The following is a 12,115-nucleotide window of genomic DNA, read 5'->3' on the forward strand; positions in this document are numbered from 1 at the left end:
CGACGATGTAGACGCGGGCTCGGTTCTGTGTTTAAAAGCAAAGCGGCGGGGCGGCAATTGCTTCCGGGTGGGCGTGGCCAGATGACGTGTTGCCGAACAGTGCGTTTGATTGGCTCAGACTAGTGGTCACAGAGTTACGCATTACTAGGTGCCCCGTGTATACACGGAAGAGGTTTTCAGGGGGCGTGAACGGTCACATGATTGTGCGTTGCTTGGTGACCCAGATAAACAGAAAGGGGTGTGATTCTGATTGGCGCATAAACGCCGTGCTGACTCTGACTCTCGGTTGCGAGTTACGAACCGGCACTTGACAGATACCATCCTTCGCAGAGCTAAGCCCTGTGCGTCAGATATATGCAGTGTTCACTGGAGGGAAGTATATCCAGGCAGAGGTGGCAAACAGTTAGACACAAGGAAGATCGTCAATATTGTAACCAGCTACCATCAGAATCGATCGTAAGGGGTTAGGTTTATACATAAAGAGCCCGTCTGTTTTTGGTGACCAATCCAGACTCAGACAGCACTCCTGAGTCCAGCAGATTCTGAGGCAACTTTTGGCCATTGAGGGTTAGTCTCTTGGTTTGCCCGTCGGCGGTCAGCAGTGATTAGAAGAATGTGGCTACTGACTTGCCGGAATGTGCTACTTAAACTTTAATAGTCCTGGTGCTGGTTACAAGGGGTCAGTCGACTGACCTTTAGAGTTACTTCTTTGGTCTGGGTCTGAAGAGCGACTTTTTTAGGAACCACATGCACATTCCTCTCTTTGCTAACCCAAGGTGCGGCAGGTGCAGTCCAGCAGTCTGTGCAACCTCTCTTTGCTAGGTCCCAGGATCAGCAGGGCAGTCTTTTTTTTTGGGTTCTTTCTCTAGTTCCATCATGATCTGAGGTTCAGGGGTGTCATATTTATGCCCAGAAAGTGCCATGGGGGAATAATGTAGTCCCTAGCAAAGGGGCTACCAGGATCCGTTCCCGCCCTTTGACGGCTTATTGCTATGTGGCATCTAGCAATTCCAGAGTGTACTATTCTGCCCCCTGTCAAGATGTCTGAACCCTCTTCCTTAGGGAAGACATATATATTGTTAAGGGATGTTTTGCCACTGGTTTAAATGGCACAGTTAAACTAGCAGTTTTAAAACTGTTCGTCCAGGCTGCAGTGGAATGCTGGGAGTCGTTTTGTACTCTGTCACACAGGGTGGCACAATCATTGCTGGAGCTCTGGGTGGATGCTCCAACGTATATGTCCTAGGTACTCTTGGTACCATATACTGGAGCTTTATTAGTAAATCTGCTTATGGCAATTGGGGGGGAGGTAGCTAATTCAACATAGATTTTATAATGGGTTAGACCACTGGATAGCAGGCCTCAGTGCACTCTCAGAGTCAAAAAACACAGTAGCATCAGTCCCAAACCTTGGGGGTGAGAATATAGAAAGAGACATTTCATTACATTATGGTACATGAATCACAGGCCATAGCTAGGTACATTGGTATTGGTCCTTTACTGCCTCAAAATTACCATATGAGTGTCTTACCTTCTCTCTCACACATGCCCAAGAACTCACATAGACACAGGCACATGCATCCACCTACACCGGGAGCTCGCAGTCAGATAGAGCCTGGGCTCTTGATGATAATTATCTACAACATTCCACACTTGGCTCCATTGTCACAAGGCCCTCTTCAACCCTGCTGTATCATTAATACTCCAGAGTGCTCAGCGCCCCCTCAGCTCTCGCCCGCATGCTTCCAGTGCTGGCCCGCACGGAGTACAGAGAGAGAAAAATCTGCAATTATTGGCATTTTCCTTGGAAATGAAAAACTCACCTTGGAAATGATGCCAGGCTCGGGAGAGACTGATTAGTCCCCCAGCCCCAGCATTTGGTGTATCGCTCACAACAAATTGATTTATGTGTGCCTGCACTAAAAGCAGATTCCAGGAAGATGTTGTTTCTGATTTTCACTGGGTCTGGGGCCTATTTTATTGAGAAAAAGGGCATGGCCTTGTCCAGCTGCTAGGAGTAAGGTCTGAGGCCGCTAAGAACCTATGCAGACTTGGCTGGATGAAGAAATAGAAACTCTTACCGTTAAGGGCAGTGGATGTTAGTGATATATTGGTTAAGTAAGGGAATACAACCATTAAAGGATTCCTGAAGGGTCATGTGGCAAGTTACTTCAAACTCTGGGACCATAACTGCTAGAACAGGGGTCTCCAACCAGTAGCTAGTGAACTACTGTGGCTCCCTAGCTACCTCTGAGTAGCTCACCTGTGTGCAACCCAGCTTATTAAATTAGAAAGCTTTTGCTTTGTTGAATTACTATACATATAAAAAAAAATAGAAATTATACAGCACTAATAATATTAGTAGCGGTCAATGTGTTTCATTGAACATAAGTAGCTCTCAGCACAGAAAAGGTTGGAGACCCCTGTGCTAGACACTCTCTCATGCAGCACATTACCTTTGGAGGGTGCTCTGTTAGGAGCACTGAGTCAGAAACTTGTAGTTTTAATTTATATTAAAATAAACCTACAATTCTGAGAAAGAGGCTAAATGCTGGTAGTCAAAAATACAAATGTGGCTAAAGGCTTCATACATGGCTTGGGACGAAATGACTCCTTTCTTCCAGAAGGATTTGAATCAGTGAAAAAGTTAGCAGACATGAGAGTTTATAGGCTGTGGACTGGCAAGTCATGGACTCCGCAACGCTCTCTAAAAGAGATATAGACATCCTGAGTAATCTTTTTTTTTTTAGAAAATATGGGTCGCATTTATTGACAGAACATTAGGTTAAATATCATTACCACATTCTACCTCTTAACATGTTATCTTTAAACGAAAATGTTAAGATTGATACAAAATTTGACAAATCAACGTAAATATTTGTATAAGAAATGTATTTTCATCTGGGAAAATAATCAAGGTCAGTTGTGTTCCAGCCCAAACCGAATTTCAGTTATTGGCTCAGCATACACGCTTGACTGGTCTAACAAACTTTCATGATTCTTAAAAATTGATAAACTATGACAACTGTGTCCTCAAGCTCAAGTGCCTGAACACCCACATTCTACTGTTGATCCCAGGTAACCATCTGGGACCTGATCCCTCCTTCTTGCCCCAATGAGCTCTAAGGGTTGTGGATACAGTGGCCTAAAACTGCTTACCCATAATAGTGATGCAATTATTCATACAAGTCTTTATGTTTCAAGCTGTGAGATGTTCTTCAACTGTCTTAAAAACCAACCAGAGCAACATTAACACCGCTCCCTACTACGACCAAAGAGAAAATGACATCCATTTTATAGTACACTAACTACTAAGCACATAATTAACATGCACATTGATAAAATCTCCCCCCGGGAGACAGCATTTAAAGGGGGACTGTATGGTTAGGTCAATCAAGGTAGCCGCCAGGTCTTGGATGCATCTGCGGGGCAGACAAAGTGAAAGCGAGAGAAATTCTAAGGAACCCCCAGGCTTTATAGCCCCTAGGATGCCTCAGGACACACAGGCGATGCGGTCCAGATGACGTATTTCCTGGACTTTGATTCAGCGCTGCTCTCAAACAACCCTCAAACCATCACGGAATACTCAGGAGCTATCATACTACACTCCTCATTGGGGCCCATAGCAACGCGAGTCACTCATTCACACAAATCACACTGCTCCAGAGATCAGTGAAAAACCAGAGGACAAGCTGCTGGATAGCAGAGTACCCTTGTGCATTCTATGGACATCACCATGGTATTTAAATTTCATAAAACAACATTAAGGCACCCCACTGTTTTTGTAAATGGATCAGCTAGTAAAAGTTAGTTATGGACAACAAGACCCGCTTAATTCTCCATTTATAAATTTTTCTTTTCTTTAAGTCTTCTAACATGACCTTACATTCAGAATTTTAATCTTTATTCAGAAAAGTTAGATTAAGCATTTCTCTGATCGGTTTAAGTAAAAGGATAAAATAAGTTCAATTAGTTTACATTTATTAGCAGAATAGTTCAGAAATGAGAAAATTCAAGACATATTACCCATCTTGTTGGTCATTGAGGAAAAACAGGATTTAAATCTTCTGCTCCCCCGCCCCCCCAGCCACGTCAACCAGCCACGTCACAAACAACCATTTGTCTGTGCCTTCCATCACACTTCAAAGCTGCCACTCCCCGCCCCCGCATCAGACTTCAAAGCAATGCGCTCCCGCCCGCCCGCCCCCCCCCACAGCAATGCCAAGAGCAACTCGACATCCGACCACTGCTCAGCGTTCTGTTTACTTACTGAATGGGCTTAATGAAATGCTTGTGGCTGCTGCTTCATTTGCTGTACAGACCTCGCTGCCCCTTTATTTCCGTGGTTTGTTGCTCTTGCACATATATCACCTTGCTTCATGTCTCTTAGGCCACTTACACTTTATGCTAACAAGCACCCCATCCCCTCCCCCGCCACGCAATTCTCCTCAGCTCTTCACTTTCCTTTCGCGCCCCCGCTCCATTATGCAGCCCGTCAGGACCCTCGTCCCTCCATTATATGTTGCTGCTGGTAACATAGGCAGCCGTCTTAAAACTTTTAGCAGTGCCATACCAATATTATTACAACGGAGCATTACCCCACGGAGTAGCGTATTAAATATAGCCCTTATTATAATCTCGCCAACCCATGCACTCCCGTTGCTGTGCTCTTAGGCTCTTGCCTGCTCTCTCTGCTCCTAGCGCCTACATGCAGGATACAGACCTCGGTGCCCCTTTATTTCCGTGGTTTGTTGCTCTTACACATATATCACCTTCCTTCATGTCTCTTAGGTCACTTACACTTTATGCTAACAAGCACCCCCCATCCCCTCCCCCCTCCCCGCCACGCAATCCTCCTCAGCTCTTAACTTTCCTTTCGCGCCCCCTCTCCATTATGCAGCCCGTCGGGACCCTCGTCCCTCCATTATATGTTGCTGGTGGTAACATAAGCAGCCGTTTTAAAACTTTTAGCAGTGCCATACTGTAGGAAATGGGGTTACCAAATCTCCAAGGGGGTAGCATGGAACCAAGCGGGCAGGCCAAACTTCGAAGACATGTGAAGCACTCACGCAGTACCCACAGACGACACACCAGGCACAGCACAAAAGAGGCAGGACACCAGTTTGAGTTGGAAAAAGATAAGTAGTTTAGTAGTGTTTCCAACCTGCAAGGCAAAATAAAATGCAAAACAGTAGTGTCACAAAAGGGCGCCAATTGGCGCCAGAGCCAAGTGTATAAAGGGGGGATTATTTACATGGGAAGTAAGGGCTGAGTCCATAAGTCCATGCTGAAAGGAAAAAGGATGGTATCAAAATAACATTAGATCTGGGGCCAATCTGGTGGGGCCAACTCAGACTCTCATCCTTAGGGGAGGGCTGTAATTGCAAAATATCACATTAGCATAGATATACATCATGCGCAATAACGCCAACCCAACCCCTGTAAGGGAAAACATCAGGGCTTCACAGTACATCATAAATAGGAGCACCTGTAATAAATCAGCACGGCCGGTCCATTAACCTGGGGCATAACCAAGGGCCTGGAATAACACGTCAGGCCAACCTATTGACCACCATTAGGCAGAACATACCTCACCCAGCAGTAATATCCGATAGGGGCCCTCCTCATAGACCAGGAACACCTGTAAGGAAACAGCTAGGCTCCCTCTACCATCAAACTAGGGGTATCAAACATCAGGGTGTATTGGCATCAACTCTTCCCAGGTCACCTTAGGGAAACAATAACCCATGGGGCCCAGAACTAAGCATAGGGCAACCACTCCCTGGGACCTAAACATGCAGTTTGGCAAACACACAGGGTAACTTGCGTTAACAAAGCTCGCAGTCCCTAGGGATTAATCCTACTTATAGAAACAACCCCGGCCTCCACTTCTCACTGTGGGGAGGTTGCCCAGTCTAGGGGTCTCCTGTGTACCTTTAGAGCCAACATGGCCAGTCCCGGTGTCCAAAAGAAGAGGGGGGGGGGCGAGCACCGACCCTGTGCCCCGTTGCCTTTCCCACCACCCCTACACAGTCCAGCTGTGGCCCCACTCACCAGCTGCTCCTGGACTCTTTCGTCTAGGGACCTCAGCAGGCACAGGGCTTCACTGAGGAAGGGCAGACACCGACAATGTGCCTCGATGCCCCCTCCTCTCTCGTGACTATAGCCGGGCCCTTTGGGATGTCCTCTTCCCTTGCAGGGCTCACTCTCTTTGCCGTGGAGGGGGGCCAGGCACCGACCACGTGCCTTGAGGCCCTCCCCTCTGTACTCCTGCAGCAACACACGAGGCACTCTTTTCCAGGCGGAGTCACCTGGGCCCCTCTTGCTCACGGGGGCCCGGAGTTTCAACTCGGCCTCGGGGAGGCCTCAAGGGACACACGCGGTGTCCTGGCACACGTGGGGGAAGCCCGCCTGGCTTTCCTCCCACCTCACACGGGGCTCCCTCGATCTCCCGGGAGCCCCGCGACGCCGTCGAGTCGCTCCGTTTGGGGAGGCGGGGCTGGCACCGACAGTGTGCCCCGGCCCCGCCTAGCTCACCGGCCCCTCTCTCAGGGGCACAGACCGGCGGGGTGGCCTCCCGCTCTGGTCGCTCCCAATCGGGGCTCCCTCCTGACCACGGGGGCCCCGCAACACCGTCGCTTCACCCGGGTCCCCCTCCTTCCTCACAGGGACCCGGGGCTTAGACTCGGCTCCTCTTCTTTGGCTGTCGGCCGGCAGCCAATCCCTGCGCGGCCTTCAAGGGGCACGGCCCCGCAGGCCAATCCATTCGCGGCGTTGGCGGGGGCGGGCCGATGACGCGGTCAGGCCCCTGTCACGTGATGCGGGAGGCAACGGCCTCAGGGCCTAGCGCGGCCCTTTCCTCACATCGGCGGCCCTCTCCTGGCACCGGGGGCCGCCGCAACGATGCCAAACACGGCGGGGGTTTCCTTGGTGGCGCCGGGCCGCGGCGGTGACGGTGGCAACAATAAGGGGTAGGCTCCCTTCTATTTAATTACTTATATCGGCAGAAGCGCGCCTTCTCAGACGGCGCTATTCACAGGCTGCCACAGTCTCCTCAGAAAACGGCGCTATTCACTGCGCTCCGCTCCTCCCTCGGCCCACACAACTTCCAGGGCCAACAGCACTCCGGGGGCCACACCAGCCCCAGCGCTTCTCTTCCCACAGCGCTTGGTAGGCAGTCCAGGGGCAGGTTAAGAGACACAGTTCCTCGGGGGCACAATCCTCCCCGGGCAGCTCCTCCTAGTCCAGCGCTTCCACAGGGGCCACAACTTCCCAAGGGGGGGAACAGTCCCAGTACAGCTCCTCAGGGGCACACTCCCTCTGCAGCGCTTGAGAGGCAGTACCTCACAAGGGGCAACAGTTCCTTCAGGCAGCCCAGGGGCACACTCCTCACCTCCTGGGGCTTCTGTCGCGCTGCGCTGGCGCAGTTCCAGGTCCCAACAGCGTCAGTGTCCTGGTTAGGGGCCCTTCCTTTATCAGGGGCCCCGGGGACAGAAGAGTAGGGGGTTTTAGGGGTGCAGGGCCCAGCTCACAGGCCCATGTGGCGGTAGCACCTTGTAGCAGGTCCCCTCTCTTTCTTGTCCCAGCGCTGACTGACTCTCTGGTGGCACATCCCCCTTATTTATACCCTCCTCCCTGGCAGTGCCAGAGCCTTCTAGAATGTTGGCAGAACTAGCCTAAACTGGCTCAAGGGGAGGGGGTGAGCACCCTGGGTGCCAGGCTTTCCCTCCAAATGCTAGGGGTAGCTGGGTAATAATAGCTAGACTGCTGACCTATGGCAGTACAGTGGCAAAACCCATGGCCATGGCATCCATTTTAAAAACAGTACATTTTAGTCAGGTGCATTTTTAAAATGGGGAAATTTACAAGTGCTCACACCATTACTTGACATTAAATTTTTAACAAGGTGTCTCACACCACTCATGGCCTATACAGGTTTAATACCATGGGGGAGACATTTCAGACAAGGGGGTCAAAAGCGAAATTTTGGGGGGGAAACGGCCAAGTCCAACACAGCTCCCCCCAGCCAAAAGCCAGGGTAGAGCGATCAATACCTTGATGGGCTTCCCTGCTTGGGGCGGAAAAAGGTGGACTCAGGCCTGCAACTACAGGAGCACCTGAAGTCTCTTTTCCACTCTGGAACCCAATGGTTCTCTCTCGCAACCCTCCCTTCACCAACAAAACCACCCCACTGGTGTTCCCTAGTGGGATGTGACCAGGTCTGGCCTCTAGGCCATCCAGAAGTCTCTGGCCCTTGTTCCTTCCTAGAGTGGGAGGCTCTAGCCTCAGGCTTGTAATGCTCTTGGACCACTCTTTTCCTTCCAAATTGCCACTGGTCCACCCACCTGGGGTCTACACCCTCAAGCTGACCAGCTCTCAGGGGCGAGGCTTTCCTCCCCCTACTTCTCCTCCTAGGGTTCCTCCACCTCCTTCTCCTGGGGACACCCTCACACAACCACTCTCTCCCCAACCTGGAGTCAAAACCCTCAGGTTGCACCGGTGACAGGGGCAAGTCCTCCCTCTCCCTGCACCCCCTCCCAGAATTCCGCACCCTCCTAACTGGAGTAGTACCCCTGAGAGTCAACTTTGGGGGGACTCTGAACACAGATGTCCCACCCGCCAGGTCCGGAAAACCCTCAACCTGGCCACCCAACCCGGGATCTGCGCCCTTTGGCTGAGCCGGTGACAGAGGAGAGACCTTGCTCCCTCTGCACCCCCTCCCAGAGTTCCGCACCCTCCCACCGGGAGAAGTACCCCTGGGAGTCAAACTGGTAGGGACCTTGGTTACAGGTACCCCACCCTCCAGGACAGGCAACCCCTGAACCTGGAACCCCAGTCCAGGATCTAAACCCCGTGACTGGTCAAACCCCCGAACCACTGGAGCTCTGGTTACTGATACTCCGGGTTCTCCTGATACTAGGGAATCCCCTTCATGAGAAGGCACATCGGGACAGCCTAGGCTCCCAACCTGGGGTTCCTTAAAAGAACTCTCCAGGCCCTGTGACTGCAGTTGGGGCACCTCGGGACACCTCCCCGTCTCACTCCCTCCTATAGATGGGATGTGAGGCCCTACAACCCGCCCACTATCCTGGGACCTAGCTGGGCTTCTCACCTCTCCCGCCACGCTGGGTCGGAAGATCCCTGCACCACTCCTTTCTGGATCACTCCCCAATGTCTTCCCAGACGCTCTGGCACTTACCCAGAGATCTGCCTCCCGTGCAAGTTCCCTGGGGTCTGAGAACCTACACTGCAACAGATGGTGACGCAGACTTGGGACACAACTCCTCAGCATGTGCTCCCGATTAACGGCATGGCACAGCCCTTCCCAATCCTCTACTGCTCTCCTCACCACCCAATCCTCCAATGCAGTCCAACACTCCTCCTCAAACTCTCCCCAGGACTGGTGGGACAGTTTTCCCCTGCCCCTGAACACTAACCCGTCCCCCTCTTCCTGGGAATCAGGCACGGTCTCCTGGGCTTCAGGAATGGGACTTCTTGCACTGGACCTACACTCGCTGCCACCACTGGATCCCACCCTCTCCGGTGTATCCAGGCTCTTAAAACCACTCTCAGGGGACAACCTACCCACCTGAGCATCTCTCTCCCTGGCAAAGGCCCTCTCCGCCTCTGCCATCCTCTCCTGGGCTAGGACCATGTCTGTCTCTAGCCTCTGCTGTTGAATCGTCAGCTGCGCTAACTCCATGGCCTGCTCAAATCTGAGCTTCTCCAGCACTAGCTGATGCTCCCTTTCTTCCCTCCTATCTACCCACTCTTCTGGGGACAGGGAAAGGGATGGGGCAGTGCCCCCGGGACAGGACGTAGTGCAAGACTCCCTATCTACGGTGTCCTCATCAGCTACTGGTGTCTCTGCCCTGTTAAACTCTTCCTCCTCTTCATCGGGGTAACTACTTCCCAGGGTTCTGGATGGGGAGCCCTCTCTCTGGCCTCTAACCCACTGACCCTTCAAAAACTCGGGAGGGTAGTCAGACAAGTCCCCACCAATCTCCAAGGGCTCTCCCCTCTTGAGGGCCTCATAGAGAAACAACTTTCTCCTAATGTTTCCTACTGGGGGTATCTCTCTCTCCTTGAGGAAATCTATGACTTCCTGCTCGGTGTACTCCATCAGGTCCAATTCGTCCAAAACCAACCCCATCGTGGCGAGGTACACCCGGGACACACCCTCCCAGTGGAACAAGGGGACACAATTCCACAACAACACTTTTCAGGAGGAAGCAATACAAAGTCACAATGTTCAGCCAAACAATAATCCCCACAACAAGGCTATGATCACTCTCAAAGCTCTACTTGTGGTGTAACCCGTGGCCGCTGTGGTACTGCGCAAACACAAGTCCTATCCCACCGCTGCCACCAATGTAGGAAATGGGGTTACCAAATCTCCAAGGGGGTAGCATGGAACCAAGCGGGCAGGCCAAACTTCGAGGACATGTGAAGCACTCACGCAGTACCCACAGACGACACACCAGGCACAGCACAAAAGAGGCAGGACACCAGTTTGAGTTGGAAAAAGATAAGTAGTTTAGTAGTGTTTCCAACCTGCAAGGCAAAATAAAATGCAAAACAGTAGTGTCACAAAAGGGCGCCAATTGGCGCCAGAGCCAAGTGTATAAAGGGGGGATTATTTACATGGGAAGTAAGGGCTGAGTCCATGCTGAAAGGAAAAAGGATGGGATCAAAATAACATTAGATCTGGGGCCAATCTGGTGGGGCCAACTCAGACTCTCATCCTTAGGGGAGGGCTGTAATTGCAAAATATCACATTAGCATAGATATACATCATGCGCAATAACGCCAACCGAACCCCTGTAGGGGAAAACATCAGGGCTTCACAGTACATCATAAATAGGAGCACCTGTAATAAATCAGCACGGCTGGTCCATTAACCTGGGGCATAACCAAGGGCCTGGAATAACACGTCAGGCCAACCTATTGACCACCATTAGGCAGAACATACCTCACCCAGCAGTAATATCCGGTAGGGGCCCTCCTCATAGACCAGGAACACCTGTAAGGAAACAGCTAGGCTCCCTCTACCATCAAACTAGGGGTATCAAACATCAGGGTGTATTGGCATCAACTCTTCCCGGGTCACCTTAGGGAAACAATAACCCATGGGGCCCAGAACTAAGCATAGGGCAACCACTCCCTGGGACCTAAACATGCAGTTTGGCAAACACACAGGGTAACTTGCGTTAACAAAGCTCGCAGTCCCTAGGGATTAATCCTACTTATAGAAACAACCCCGGCCTCCACTCCTCACTGTGGGGAGGTTGCCCAGTCTAGGGGTCTCCTGTGTACCTTTAGAGCCAACATGGCCAGTCCCGGTGTCCAAAAGAAGAGGGGGGGGGCGAGCACCGACCCTGTGCCCCGTTGCCTTTCCCACCACCCCTACACAGTCCAGCTGTGGCCCCACTCACCAGCTGCTCCTGGACTCTTTCGTCTAGGGACCTCAGCAGGCGCAGGGCTTCACTGAGGAAGGGCAGACACCGACAATGTGCCTCGATGCCCCCTCCTCTCTCGTGACTATAGCCGGGCCCTTTGGGATGTCCTCTTCCCTTGCAGGGCTCACTCTCTTTGCCGTGGAGGGGGGCCAGGCACCGACCACGTGCCTTGAGGCCCTCCCCTCTGTACTCCTGCAGCAACACACGAGGCACTCTTTTCCAGGCGGAGTCACCTGGGCCCCTCTTGCTCACGGGGGCCCGGAGTTTCAACTCGGCCTCGGGGAGGCCTCAAGGGACACACGCGGTGTCCTGGCACACGTGGGGGAAGCCCGCCCGGCTTTCCTCCCACCTCACACGGGGCTCCCTCGATCTCCCGGGAGCCCCGCGACGCCGTCGAGTCGCTTCGTTTGGGGAGGCGGGGCTGGCACCGACAGTGTGCCCCGGCCCCGCCTAGCTCACCGGCCCCTCTCTCAGGGGCACAGACCGGCGGGGTGGCCTCCCGCTCCGGTCGCTCCCAATCGGGGCTCCCTCCTGACCACGGGGGCCCCGCAACACCGTCGCTTCACCCGGGTCCCCCTCCTTCCTCACAGGGACCCGGGGCTTAGACTCGGCTCCTCTTCTTTGGCTGTCGGCCGGCAGCCAATCCCTGCGCGGCC

This window comes from Lissotriton helveticus, chromosome 1_1 (genome assembly GCF_964261635.1).
Source record: "Lissotriton helveticus chromosome 1_1, aLisHel1.1, whole genome shotgun sequence".
Taxonomy (NCBI): domain Eukaryota; kingdom Metazoa; phylum Chordata; class Amphibia; order Caudata; family Salamandridae; genus Lissotriton; species Lissotriton helveticus.